Source organism: Neolamprologus multifasciatus, chromosome 15 (assembly GCF_963576455.1).
Source record: "Neolamprologus multifasciatus chromosome 15, fNeoMul1.2, whole genome shotgun sequence".
Lineage (NCBI taxonomy): Eukaryota > Metazoa > Chordata > Actinopteri > Cichliformes > Cichlidae > Neolamprologus > Neolamprologus multifasciatus.
This window is the reverse complement of record NC_140453.1, coordinates 30,134,368-30,148,629: the sequence shown is the minus strand read 5'-3', so window position 1 is coordinate 30,148,629 and position 14,262 is coordinate 30,134,368. Positions and strand designations below refer to the sequence as shown.

The window sequence follows — 14,262 nt, the reverse complement described above, 5'->3', positions numbered from 1 at the left end:
AAGATGCAAGCTCATTGATGTGGCGTTCCAAAGCAGGGAATTTTTGAGATTACTATTTAATTATACATTTTCCCCTACGTAACCTACAAGCTGGATAAGCCCCTCATGATGAGTCATTTTAACTGAACCGACATCACCCGATGTTCAAACTTCAAGATCAAAGTTAATACGACAGTTGGAGATTTCAAACAATCTTGTGATCGTGGCAGTGAGCGTGTTGGAGAGTTTCAGAATATGTCAGAGTCCGGGGAGACATCCGACATCTCTGTCAACCAAGTCATTAAGCTTGACTGGACAATAAGGAGAAAAACTGCATCCTGTACTGAATTTGTCTGTTTTTGGTGCATATCAACAAAACCGGAATTTTTCCTCGTGGAAATGATTCCAGCTCTGATCCTTGCTTCTTCTTTGTTTTGGAGAGGTTATTAATAAAGCTGTTGTTTAGGAAAAGATTCCCATGTGGAAGTCAAACAAATAGATTTCCATTAGGGATTTCTCAGGTATTTCAAACAAGTGTCCCAGCGACCGACTTAACCTGTTGCCTTATTTGATCGGGGAATACTTTAAATGCTTACATTTTGTGCTGTTATTTAGTATATAATTCAATATTAATATCTTCCCTGATCCCACTTTACATTCAGCAAAAGGACTGAAAATACGAGGATTGACATTACGAGTTGCCCTGTTTTCAAACCCAGGAGGGAATGAAATTCCTGCCACGTGCCAAAGGGACTCCGAAGGTTTTTCCATTATCTCAGAAAGTTTATTCCTCCAGGCCAGGAAAAGAAGCAGTAGTTACTTATTTACTATGCTGCAAACACACATTAACATTTTCAGTTTTGGTTGATTAACAGTATATACTTGATATTTGAAAAGGCTTTGATAATTACGATGTTGTTTTTCACCTCGGCGTGTCTGGGTTGAGTAAGAGCCAGCAGGTATCACGCGCCATTTGGTGAGTGATTACGTGCAATAGTCTGCTACCTTTGCAGGATATGATTACATCACAGTTATTCATTAACAATTGCACATGAACCATTTATGCGCTGGTCAGGAAACTGACTGGGGATCAGACGCCAGCAAGACTGTCATTAACAAACAAACAGAAAAATCAGATCTTTGCCTGTTTGTGCTGTGCATCTTACAATTCAGTGAACTGAGTACATTCATAATAATAATAATACAAGTCTAATGCCCTCTGTTGACAATCCGAGGAAACATATTCAAATGACTCCAAATGCAAAATGGCAGTTTAAGCTGTTGCAGCCAGAGAGACCACATGTGTTTTTAGTCCCAGCTTATGAATAAACATCTCTCCCAGATATGGATGCCTGTCACTGGATGACCTTTTATTACATCTGTTTTCTCTTTTTTTGTCCCTTGCAAAAACGGCCTGTATTATTATGTAAAATTATGCTTATGAAAACACAAGCCTGCCCCTCTCCTGCGTTCACCTTCACCTGGCAAGCATGACTCAACTTCATTTTTCCCCATAGTGGGTGAAAGACAGCGGGCTTTTTTTTTCTATTGAAGCCAGGTGTGTGCCTGCGCTCTACCTGATGTTTAACGGCATTCCTTAACCAGATTACAGCACGCTCCAAGTATTAGCAAGACTCAAATATAAACATGAAACAGCTGTGTTTATTTTTAGATATTGTGAAATCAAAAAGTGGCCCTAATAAAAAACGCCAAATAGCAGCTGTGCCGATAATTAGATTTTCAAACTTTCATAAATATATATTTGTTTGTTTTAATAGGAAAAAATATATATCAGAGCTCAGCTTCATTACAGAAAGAAATGCTGTTCACGATGAAGTGTAATAATCTGCATTTTACCCACAGTGGAGTATAATGTAGAAAACCAATATAACATACTGCATGCAGTAAGGAGCGCCAGGGTCAAAGTCCCAGAAGCCTGAAAAGAAATCCATGGACTGCTGAATGGTGTCATGAATCATGTAAAGGAAAAGAGGAGCGATGGAAAAAAAAAGGGTGAAAAAATACATTCACGACTCTGAAGAGGTTCTTGATTTGAAAAACTGCTTGGCTCCGCACACGCTTGGCTCTACACACCAGCGGCAGCTTGACCACTGCTGCATGGGCCAGAGTGCCGTCCAAATGGGGCTGGTTTGAGCGAGGGAGAAAAAGGTCTGTGTGCACGACCGTGTTCTTTTGATGCTTGGTAGTATTACAGTAGAATGACTCCACTGTCATTGGTTGAATAGGCCGGACTGCCTACTGTGACAGAATATGGGCCTCTCATACCCAAAAGGAAGGCAGTGTTGCTTCTTTAAGCAGAAAAAAAAACGTGGGGCCAAAAATGAAGGCGCTGCACTCGTAATAAATCTTTACTTTCTGTGTGATGCAGTGGAATAGCCCCTCTGTAGGAAAATAAGCTGAGCACAGTCCTGCCAGGCATGATGATAAGTTGATGAGGACAGTCTGTGACGCGTCTAGACTCCGAGCCGTGCTGGATCCAGAATCCATGTCAGGTTTTAGTGTAGACCTGCGCTCAGACAGCTCCTGCAGTCGGCAGCCTGCTATCAACTGCACTGGCGCTGTTCACTGGAAGCCCGCTCAGCGCTGCTTCCTCCAAGTGTCTCAACACTGTGAGCGGGATCTTTTCCAGAGGCTAGCCGCTGAAACTTGCCCAGTCCCCACACAGTATCATTCAGGGGAGCCAGGAGAGCAGCACCGGCGGCGGCTACAGTAGCGCAGAGAGATCTTCGTCTTCTCCCCTCCACCAGACACTGAAAAGCCCCACTCTTGTCTGTCCCTCTCAGTCACTCAAGTCCTTGTTTTTTTGGTCCCCGAGCTTCGCTTCTCTTTGACTCTTGTTGTCACCGCTGCTGCTGCTGCTGCGTCGGGGAGTGAGGGCGCACGCACAGGGAGAGCCGAGACTGTATGAGCCGCTCAGAGGTGTGCATGAGGTGGCTGATGAGTTAGGACTGAGCTCAGAGCAACACCTTGCGTGCCATGGAAGTGTGCGCTCGGTGCAGGGGAATGTACGGGCAGAAAGGGAGACCTGCCGCTTGAAAGCCAGCCTCTGTCCCAGACAAGGCGAGCATGCCTGAGACCTGCAGACGCACTCTCTTCGCTGCAGAGGAGTTCACATCAGACTGCCTTTCCACAATCTGACATTTTTTAAACGAATCTTTTTTATACAGCTCACAGTTTCCTACTCAGTCTTCAATCAAGCCCCGCGTGGCTACGCTGCTTTTCGAGAAAGGTAAGAGTAGATTTTATTTTACCCCCCCTCTCCTTCTGCGCATTAATACCATCAAAACTTGTGAAACATCCAAACACAAACTAAAGTATTGTAACTTTTACCTTCTGCCTCGGTCACTTCTGAACGTCGCGTTTCGAAACTTGTTTAGAAAACGATAGACGGCGAGTCAGATTTGACATTGTGTGTGAGTCAGTTGTTTTAGGAAATTCGGATTATAATAGAGGCACCATAAGTTTAACGAGACTAAAATAATAATAATGATTAATTAAAAAAACAGCAGCGCAGTCTGCGGTGGAGGACCGACGGGTGCCGTGGTTAATTGAAAAGTGCTTAATCAAAACATAACCAGATGTGGATTGATTTGTTCGGCTGCCGAGTCTGAATTGAAACAATTTTAAAGTGCGTGTGTGTGTTTGTGAATGTGTGTGTGTGTAGGGGGGCTCGGCAGCGCGATTCCTATGAACCAGAACACGTAAAGCGTCATTTAATTGGGATTTATGCCTCCAAAGTTGAGGTGGAGTTTTGCTGGTGGTGTTGGCCACTGAGGGTTTTTTAAATCCACTGATGGGTCTTGTTGCTTTGAATGGGGATTTACGCTGGAAGCTGTGACCTGAGAAGTGTTGTCTGCCTGTTTCTGGAGAGCATTCACGGGCTAATCCATTATAATTGGGGTTAGGCTATTTGTCCCAAAAAAACACAAAAAAAAACCGAAAGAAAGAAACAGACAGAAAATAATTCGAGCCTCAACTAGAGATGTAATAATTAGTTTTGCCCCAGAGCTAGCCTGTGAGGCAGCTGGCTCCGAGGGTGGAAGGTGACGTTGGAATGAAATGGTGAAATAAAAATAAAAAGACGAGAGCGTAAAAAATAGGAACTGATTTGGTTTGCTTACACTTAACTCAAACCCAGCGGGCGCAGAGTGGCAGTAAAAATTAAATCCTTTTACTGCGCATTTATTATTTAGGCCCACCGATTCCGAACGTGTCTTGTCAACCATGTGTTAAACAGGAGGCGGGAGACGCGCACATGCGGTGCGGTGCGTGCCTCTCCTTTTGCTGGAGAAACACACAGCGGTCACCGCTGATGCATGGCTGCCTGGAGCGGAGCAGCAATCTTCAGTGATCGATCAGAGGATCGGGTTAAATTTAGCTCCAGCAGACTTCACATGCCCACAGTTTTTTTTTTCTTCATCTTCTTCTCTTTTGGGGGTTCAGGACTAATCTTAAGAAGGCGAGAGACAGACCTCCGAATTCCTGCCTGGATTACTGTCCATAGATGTCCCTCATGTCTATCTTTAATATATCTGCACAGCACATTCTCACGTATACGTACTTGCCCACAGCGGGTTATAGAGTTAGAGTAAAAGAGGATATTTTCCCCCCTTTTGCCTCATATATTCTTAGATAATTTTTCAAATGAGAAACAAAATAAACCTAATTGCAAAGTCATCTTCTCATCTTCTCCACAAATCCATACTCTCAATAAAAAAGTGTTGAAATTTAAGGAATTTATAAGAAGCATGGCTGCTGCTCCCTGAATACTTTTTTTAGTATTGTGATGATGATTCCATTTCCTTTTGCTTGTATTAAAAAAAAGGTAAAATCAGGCTAATGTGAGTGCAAATTCCAGCTGTTTGGAAGGAACATATTAGCATATCAAAGTGGTCCTTGCACAATTGAAGGAGTTATATTCTGCCACTGGTTTTGGCTGATCCTGAAAGGCTTCAGAACGAGTGTGTGAGCCAGTAAAACTCAAGTTTCTTTCTCCATTCTTCTTGTGCACACGTCCCTCTGACATCTTGCATATAACATCCGTGCCATGGCATCCTCACAACGAGTCAGTTGTAGTAAACAACGGGGGATGAAAATGACACGAAATTCAAAATGTATAAATGCTGGCGATGTTTGATTCTTGGTTAAAGTAATAAAATTGTGTGATTTGGTGTGGGAGTCTGAGAAGAAATCCAGGTCTATCTACACTCAGTGGAAATAATGTAATCTACCTGTGAATGCGTCCTAAAGAAGGAGACTGTCTTCTCAGATGTCGTTGCTTGATATCTTAAGCCCTATTATGAGTAGTTTACCAGTATGAGAGCACCTTTTTCAGCCTGTAGCCTCGTTTGAATGGAAGTGCGTCCGGTTTCAAAGAACTGAAGCTGCTCTTGATGTGCCAGAGCCCCACGTTGCCTCTATTCGCTTGCGTGTTCGTCTCCACTGGCGGATCAATAGAGCCCGGCGCACTCCTGTATGGGTCTGAGGGAGACATATCACTCTTTAGTAAACTTTGGTGTAGAACGCGAGGCTCTCGAGCGAGTGGGTGTGAGCACATCCAAATTTGCCACATTATGGACTCTAGCTCCATTTTCTGCTGGGATGGTCCCCTCCTCAGAACAGCAGCTGAGCTTTTTGGATATTTGACGTGTGGATTAAACAGAAATGACGCCGCCTTCATTGCCTGTCCAGATTTTTTTTGAATATCCCAACAAGCCAGGCTTGTTCCACTCTGGTTTTATTAAGGTAATTTGTTATCGATTTTATTCACCGTGAGCTTGCACATGCTGACCGGTGGTGGCATTTGCTCACTTTGCTTTGTGTGTGTCTCTGTCACGAGTGTGGATGTGAGACTGCGATTGGCGAGCCACTACGACTGATTTAAAGGTTGCTTTGTGGCTGAATGGATAGCTTGTGCCAGCCTCGCGCTGTCAGGATGCTCTTCGTTCGTGTGAGCCCATCTCTGCTGTCCTTCCTGCGCGTCAGAGTCTTTGTTAGCTAAGGAACAATGACCAATTTAAAAGTGTAGTTGTTGTTGCAAATGATGTGCTAGCTGCTCCACATATAATCCACCCCCCCCCCCCAAATAATAACAGAAACGACGGAGGCTTTGAGTGTGTCAGCAGAAGAGGATTGCAGGGAGTTAGATTTACATCCCATTGCTTATTTGGCGTGTAAATTGTGGGTTTGTGTTTTCAGATGCAATCTTTTCTTTTGCCTTAACCACCTACATGGAGTCATACTGTGCGGATAACTGCTTGCCATTAAAGGGAATAAACAAGGCTGTAAAAGCAAGCTATGGCAAATTTGATGTAATGTGCAGGGCTTTGGTGGGCCAGCGTACCTCCCCTTTCATGACTGATTTTATTTTACGATTGGCAATCAGTAAAACGCTAGTGCGCTAGTGTGTTCCCCTCCCTGCCATTTTGTGAAACATTTGTTTCCACTTGCCAAAGGCCTCTGGTGCAGCGGGGGGATTCGGTGCCCCTGAAATGGCAGGTGAAACTTTCTGCTTGCCTAAATAATTTCCTAGCAGAGCATTACTCTGAGTGGAAAGTAGGGCTCCATTCAACGTCTGATGACAAGAAACAGCATGAGCGTTAGCCGATAGATGTCACGATGGTTTGTCTGCACTGGCTAAGTGGCAGTCTCCCTTAGCTTATCTGGCATCTCTTTTTATGAAAGGTATTTGGAGATAAGGCCGTGCAAAGTGCAAAACTGGGTCATAAAATCTCCTTTTTTGTGTGTCCTCTGGTCACAGGACGACTGGGCGTAGCACGCCGTTCTGTTTGCCTTTTTTACAACGTGTTCAAAACACTGCTCGTATTAGCAACGTGTGTTTAGGTCACTCGAAGAAGGAAGTGAGAGAAAATTCTGCCAAGATGGGTGGAAATTTGATCAACAAATTGTAATTAAAAATTTTTTTTTATATATATATTAATCTCTAGAGGTATAAAAAGCGAGATTGCAAATAAATTATATGTTTTTTTTTAAAAATTATTTAAAAATATTATTTCTTAATTTTCAGACCTGACATTGTGGTTATTTTTGATGCTTTTATATATAAGTTGTTACATTTATTCCTATTGTAATTTAAAGAAGGTTGAAACACACACACACACACACACACACACACACACACACACAGTCTCATTTTTGTGCTATGTGAACAGGACTCGTCCTTATCTGTGCACAGCTGCAACACTATTTGGGAAAATATTCAATTTCAGTGTGACAGAGGAGAACTTGGGAGGCAAGGCTCTAAGCAAACAGCAGTTATTGCGGCTCTGCCATAGCAGCGGAGAGCAAGGCCTGGCTGGGAGAGAGGGGGGATCTGCGGACGTCTGCCAGGGGAAGGAGTAATGTCTCGGCTGGATTATAGGCGAGCGAAGCACATCCACATTTAAAAGCCCCTTTTCCAACAAGACAGGGCTCTTATTTAGGGATGGTGTGGGTAAACACGGCAGAGCAATATATTTCCTCCATATAGGCTGTTGTCCTTGACAATTGTGACTCATTGCAAGTAAGAAAAGTTGCTTCTTTATTATTTTTTTCAAAAATAATCTCACAATGGGATATGGATGTTCTCCAGCATATTCAAGCCGACATTCTTGCAGCGAACAGAAATGGTAAGTCGAGTTTGACATTTCAATATCATTTTGCTTTGTTTGAGTGGCAGCGCTTTTATTTTAAATATGCCAAATTATTTATGTACCTGTTTGTTGTTGACTGTTTAGCAGTCTAGTGAAGCGGGACCCTCTTAAAGAAATCTGTAGGGAACAGAAACACTGAACTAAAACATATATATTATATCTAAAAAAGCAGTAGTTGTTTCTCCAGTGGATGAAAAATGAGGAACAAGAGGATGTGAGAATATTTGGTTTTAGAGTTCTTCTCAAGTGTTTGGATATTGATCTACTGGGAGATGATTCAGAAAACTATACATGAAGCATTTTGGGATGCATTAAAAACACACAGCAGTGTTTCCAGTGTTAAAATACTCTAAAAGTCAAAGTGAGCTGCAGGTAGATCCACTCCCATAAACGGTGCACTTCCTTATTTGCAGCTAAAGTCCTCCCAAATACATGTTTGGTTCTGCTTTTTCTTTTACCGCCCCCATCGTTGCATATTTTATTCTATACGTTTATTTGTTTAGGCGCTGGTTTTCCTTCATATTTTATTTGACAGTATGTAGTTAGGGAGTGCAGAAGCTTTGTTCTTGTAACGTAGCTGCCAAGTCAGATGGAGTTGAGCGTCTGGTCTGGGAGTTTCAGAGGAATATCACAGGCGTGGTAAGTTGCTAAAAACTAAGCTAATCAACAAAATAATTGTCTGTTCAATTGCTACCATGCCAGAGACATCAAACACAGCCGAGGTTGAAAAAACAATCAAATTATCTCTTAATGATTGCTCACGCTGACAGACGAGCGCTCGCGAGTCGCTTTTTGTTTGTAGGCGACATGTGAGGAGGAAGGTCTCTCTCGCGCTCGTGAATTCTGTGTACATTTTAATAATCTACATAGATATCCATCATCACCTGTAATGAAAACAATTTTATCTTATTATGTGGTTTTTGGCAGTGAAACGGAGAGCTGTATTAGTCTATTAATTTCCTGCAGTGAATCATGAGTCCTGCTGCTTTTATCCTCGCAGCACCCTCCATGTGTGGTCCACAAAAATGTTTCTATTTCCTCTCCAAACTAAAGTTTGGCCCCTATGCCGGCTCTCCCCTCCTCCTCACCCTCCCCACCTCCCCGCCACACACCCTCCCTCTCTTTCTGTCTTTCTCTCTCTGCGTAGATAATGTCTCTGCAAATGATTTAACCGCCCTCGTTGAGGCTCCTTCCAGTAATTGAACAAGCAGAGACTGGGTGCTTTACAGGAAAACAATAGTCATATTATCTCAGATCTCTACTACTCTCAGATTCAACAAAACACAAGGTTGGACTGGACTTTGTGGACTGCTTCACAGCTGAATTGAAGAAAAGAATCAGGTTTGCTTTCTCTTGTCCAACGGGAGAGAAAAAAAAAATGAAAAGGGCCGCGGGAAAATGGGAGCCATTACTTTACTCGGTGCATGTGGGCTAAAGTGCAGCCTCAGGTAGCACTGCTGATAATTAGTCACAAATATGCTTTGATAAATGGCGATAATGCTCATAGCATAAATCTCAAGGTGCCACTGGAATTATTATTGATATTTTTATTGTTATCTTTATTATTATGCACATGGCTGAATATGAAAATGTGGCTGAAGCCTCCACGTTTGAGCGTGATTGCTCCGGGTTGGTGTTTGTTTTGCTTTCTGGCACAGCGAGGGGAGCTTTGATTGTGTTGCTGTGGAGCTGAATTGACCTTGTGTGTCAGAATGAGCTTTTTCTACGCCTTGTTTCATACGCAGCGCTGTTAGGCTGCGATGGCCTTAGGAGGAGTTGTTCTTGACAGAGATGCATTGTTTCAGGCAGCCAATAAACCACTGCACTGAGTGGCTACATCTGTGAACCTCATCTTGACTACAGTGTGGGGCTAGCAACAACACGGCAACTGTCACGGCTGCACCTGCTGCTGTCTCAGTACAGAGCCTCCCTCTCTGTTACCCATAGAGCCGCATCACTCTTGTCCCTGTGACAAGCCAGAGGCAATGGTCTCTGCGTAGGTCAACTGAGGAGAAGCTTCTTGGGAAAACATTTTGAAGGCAGAGGACAAAATGTCAGTCCTTCCCCCAAAAACAGAGATGTTAAAATAAAGTTTCTGCCCCGAAGGCCGGGATTTGGTTCCGCTGGAGCTCAAAAGTCTATAAAACATAGAAGGGCTTGTTTAGTAAAACGTGCCCAACACTTTCAGGTCCATTTTTCAGCGCGTTTGTCCAGCCACAGCAACGGTCCGGGACATGACAGCAAGCTGTCTCTCCATGATAATGTGAAGGATGAATGCAGATAAATGGAGCCGACTCCTCTGTACACACACGCCGCATGTTTGTGTATCGAGGCCATTCAGAAGATGATCTGATCAGCCACGAAGAGATTCAGGGGCATTAAAGGCTTTTAAATCTCATATGTACACATATTTGCCGCGCCATATAAGTCACAAAGCCGGGGCTCCGGCGTGGAAATGCACGAGTAAAACTCAGGTTTGTGCGTTCACTTTACACGCTTCGGCGAGTACCTGAAAGAGAACGCAAGAAGCAAGAAAATATTTTGCAGAAAATGACTAGTGAATCGATTGTACATGATAACACAGCCATCATGCTGTCTCAGAAACAAGATTATTGGAGGGGAACAATGCCGAGAGAATTTTCAGCCAGGAGAAGTGATGCAACGTGTCCACTTTCCTGCCAAATTGAACTTAGGGGTGTGAAAAGCAATGCAAGGATGTGAGGAATGGGTCTGACGTGGATGCAGACAGTGTGGGATTAACACAGGGGAAGATTGAGCGACAGTGGCCGGTGACTTCTCTTTACAGCTTTGCTTGTACAGCTGTGCCAGGCCTGGCATTCACTGCTGCCTGTTGGATCCAACTCCTCCTCTACTGCCGTGGGGGTGAGGTAATGAACATCTTAAATACTGCAGAGAAGTTGCTCCTGAACGTGTGCGTGTGTAGATGGAGACGTCAAATTATTCATGTATTTATGATGAAATTTGGAGTGCTTAATATTGACACCTCACTGCGTCTCTGTGCTGATTTGATCTTCTTGGCATTTGCACAGGAAAAAGACATATACAGGCTGCCCTAATAATTCATCGTGCCTCCTTCTAAATGAGGTGTGAGGCAGCTCTGCTGGTGTGAATGCTGTTATAAATCACACATACCCTGACTGCTTTATCCATTAGAGCCACCGGTTTGTCTAATTCAGTCCACAGCAAACCGGTTTAAGTAATTAAGATGAGTGTGAGAACTGCAGCTTATACTTCACATCTGTTATGTTGTGACTGCGAGCAGGACGTGCAGAAGCAGAAGAAATGCTATTAGTTGCACAACTGCAATAAAACTGAGGACGCTCAGTGTATAGATTCCTTGCAATAAGCGCAAACAATAAGAGCATGTAATAAATATTTAAGGCTAAAATTTCATTACCGGCCAAATGTCCAGTATCTGCGTAGGTGGCAAAAATGTTCTTCTTTGTTGTGTTATAATGCATTTTTTTAAGCTGCTACATTTTTACATATTTTTGATTATTTCAGAAATTAAAATTGAACGATATTTGGATTTGTCGTTATAGTGAAAGTTAAGTTTTATCGCTTTGCTTATTTCTTAAATAACTTAAAAAATTAACAATAATTTGAGGTGTGTAAAAAGCAGCCTCGCAATGCTGTAACATATTTATTGCTAAAAACAAAAATTTTTAAACTAAAAATTTTAGTTTGTTCAAGAAAAAAAATAGGTCAGGTTTTGTGTTTGGTGGATATTTCGTGTGTGTGTGTGTGTGTGTGTGTGTGTGTGGCATGAAAAGAGATAAATGAGGCCAGAAAGTGCCATGACCTGCTAAGAAATAAACACAGATAAGCCAAAGCAGGGAAAAAAAGTAGTTTTATCTACTTTATAGCTCTGTTTTTGTACTGGGACCATTAAAGCGAACACGTGTTCACGTCCTTATAAATCACCCAGTGATAAAATGAAAGCAAGGTTAAATGATGACCAGACAGAAAGCTCTGAGCAAGCTCTACAAATTCTCAAGTACTGCATCTGTGCCCGGCAACACACGTTTCATTTTTAGCTTCAGCATCAGCAGCTGAACCAATGTGATGAGTGCTATTTTGTAGTAGTTGATGGAAATGGGGGAAAAAAGCTGTGTAAAGAGGACAGTCAAATGGGTGGGTGGGTGGGGGGCAGAAACTGGTGCTTTTTTTTTTTTTTGTCGTTGTAAAAAGTGGAGCCAGTGGCATTTCTGTCATTCATCAGCTCGAGCTGATTACTAGTGAGTCTGGAGTGAGCTGACAGGAAGCGGCTCCTGCAGCCATTACCATCAGCCCGGCCCGGGGGTAGGCGAGAAGCTTCAACTCCGAGAAGGCAGAGACGTGCCTGGAAAAGTTTCTCTGTGCTCCCTGAAAACATCTCTCTGGGTATCAGGGCGAGGTAGTAAATGTTGCCTAAATGTTTAGCTTGTTTTTCTTTACGTGTTAAAGGTCTACCTAAGACGAGCATTTGCTCTGTAAACGCTGGTGTTGAAATGTGGGTTCCAGACACCAAAACTGAGCCTTAACAATCAGCGAGAGATGGTGCAGACGCTGCAACGCCTACTCGTTTTACAGTTTACTGCAAGGGCCAGAAAAAAAGGGATCTTTTATTCTCTCACCTGAAAAGGCTCGAGGCTCCCGTGGAAGCAGTGTGGAAAAAGCAGGATTGTGCAAGCATTACTCGGGGACGTTTCTGAAAGTCACTGCCCATAAGACTTTCTCAGGTGCATGCTTGATATTTAAATGATGAGTGAGTTTAGACACAATTCATACAACTGGAGCAGCAGCAGGCTCAAAAAATGCCAAATGTTGCTGCAGATGTTTTGGTGTAAAAAAAACCTGACATGTTAAATGTATTGATTTTATTCTGTAGTTACCTTTCATAACATTAAGTCCTTCATATACCCATTTGTTTTCAGTGTTAAAAAACACAGTCAGTATCAGGTTGCACCTTCCAGTCTTTTCAAGCTTCCTGGATTTTCATGTTTTTGCAAAGAGTGATATTTAAAGAAAACACTTCTGCAAAAAGGCCACGAAAGCAAAAGGTTGCAAGTAGCATCTCTTATATTTAATGTGGAAATTCCAGAAAGTTTGCACGCTACACATTCGGCTGCATTTTAATTAATTTCATAAATCCGTAACTGTTTCCTCTTCCTCACCTCTTTCACATCCTTAGTATCCACCAAGATGAAACGCTGTTGCTAACAGGAACAGGTTCATCTTAGCTAGCCGCTTTAGTCGCATAAATCCTAACATTTCATCTGCGCGGCTCGCTTCGTTTTGTGTCTCCGAATGGTGCGTCTTGTTAAAAAAACATAAAATAAAGAAATCAGCCATATTGGCGCTTGTTGATCTTCAGAGGATAGTTTTCCTCCCCAGCAAGAGTCCTTGTCAAAGTGTTTTGCTCCTCCTCTGCCACTGTGGGGACTTTGTGTTCTCACTCACTTCATATTCATAGTGAGTCTCATTCTTCTGTCATTCTTCTGTATAACTTAGAACTGTAGCAATTACACTTCAATGGATTACCTATGCAGACATGCGGAGATTAAAATCTTGGCTTCCTGCTACCTCAAACCGCGGCGGTTCAAAGCTACAACCTGCCCTGCAATCCGCTATCGTTTAGCAGAGCACAAAATTGGTCAACCTCTCATAGTTTGTTTGGGAATTTGAATCCCTTTGGTATTCAAAACAGGAGGACCTTATGACAGGGAGATAATTTCACAGTGAATGTTTTATCGCAGTCTGCTTGACAGTCTCCTGTATTTGTCTGCTCTCTCTCTCCTTGTGTCTTTGGATTCCCTGACTTTGGTCCAGTTATTCGAAGGAGAAAAAAACAACAACAAAAGAAAGCCCTGTTTATCCCCCCCCCCCTTTTTTTTTTTTTTGTTATCACAAAGGAACAAACACATATTAAACATACACAAGGTGCAGAAGCAGCGATTGCTGTATCTGCTGTCCTACTGTGGGTGGCAGGGGACGATAACATAAGCCACCGATTCATTTACATATTTTTTCTTTATTCATGTCAAGCCCAAATCATGGTCAGTTGGGAAATGAGGAACATCGGTGAAAAGAGATGTTTTCGCCCATAATGAAGATTTTTTCATCCTCCTGTGGCCTGCCACGTGTTTAAATTCGGGCAAAGTGCAACAGCACTGCACGCAGGTTTTCTTTAATCATCCAAACTGCAGTTGAAACTTTTCCACCTATTTTAAAAAATCGAATCTCTCTCTCAGTCTCAAAGAAGGCTGATCCATTGTGCAGTGAGCAGGCGGGAGTGAGAACCTATAACACCTTAGTTATTAAAGTTGGGGGAGATGGAACGAGCCAATCTGGGCTTGTTTGCATCACAATCCCCCTCGCGCTGCTGATGTTATGCAAATGAGGACGGTAGAGAAAGCTCAGCCCCAAAACTGTCCTCTCCCTTTCCCAGCTGAAGGTGGGGAGAGGGCAAGGAGCAGTGACGCTGGGACGGCACGAGGAAATCTAATGAAGCAGCCTCCCCAAAAATTCAATGCTCATGTCGTGCTGCGGTGTATAAATGCCATATTAGATGCTTTTTTCTTTAAACAAACAAACTATGTAGTCTCAC

At 42.9% G+C, this 14,262-nt stretch overlaps 1 protein-coding gene across 19 annotated transcripts in view; it reads left to right on the top strand.

Annotated features, from left to right (window-relative positions):
- The first annotated feature begins 2,320 nt into the window (after positions 1-2,320).
- adgrl2a (adhesion G protein-coupled receptor L2a) overlaps positions 2,321-14,262 on the top strand; it is a 105,749-nt gene continuing 93,807 nt past the window's right edge. For 11 of the 19 annotated variants that reach the window (XR_014869597.1, XM_085134133.1, XM_085134128.1 and 8 more), the window contains exon 1: positions 2,323-3,229. The gene's annotated coding sequence lies outside the window, so the exon portion shown is untranslated. The other 8 variants (XM_085134123.1, XM_085134124.1, XM_085134131.1 and 5 more) reach the window with 4 other exon arrangements.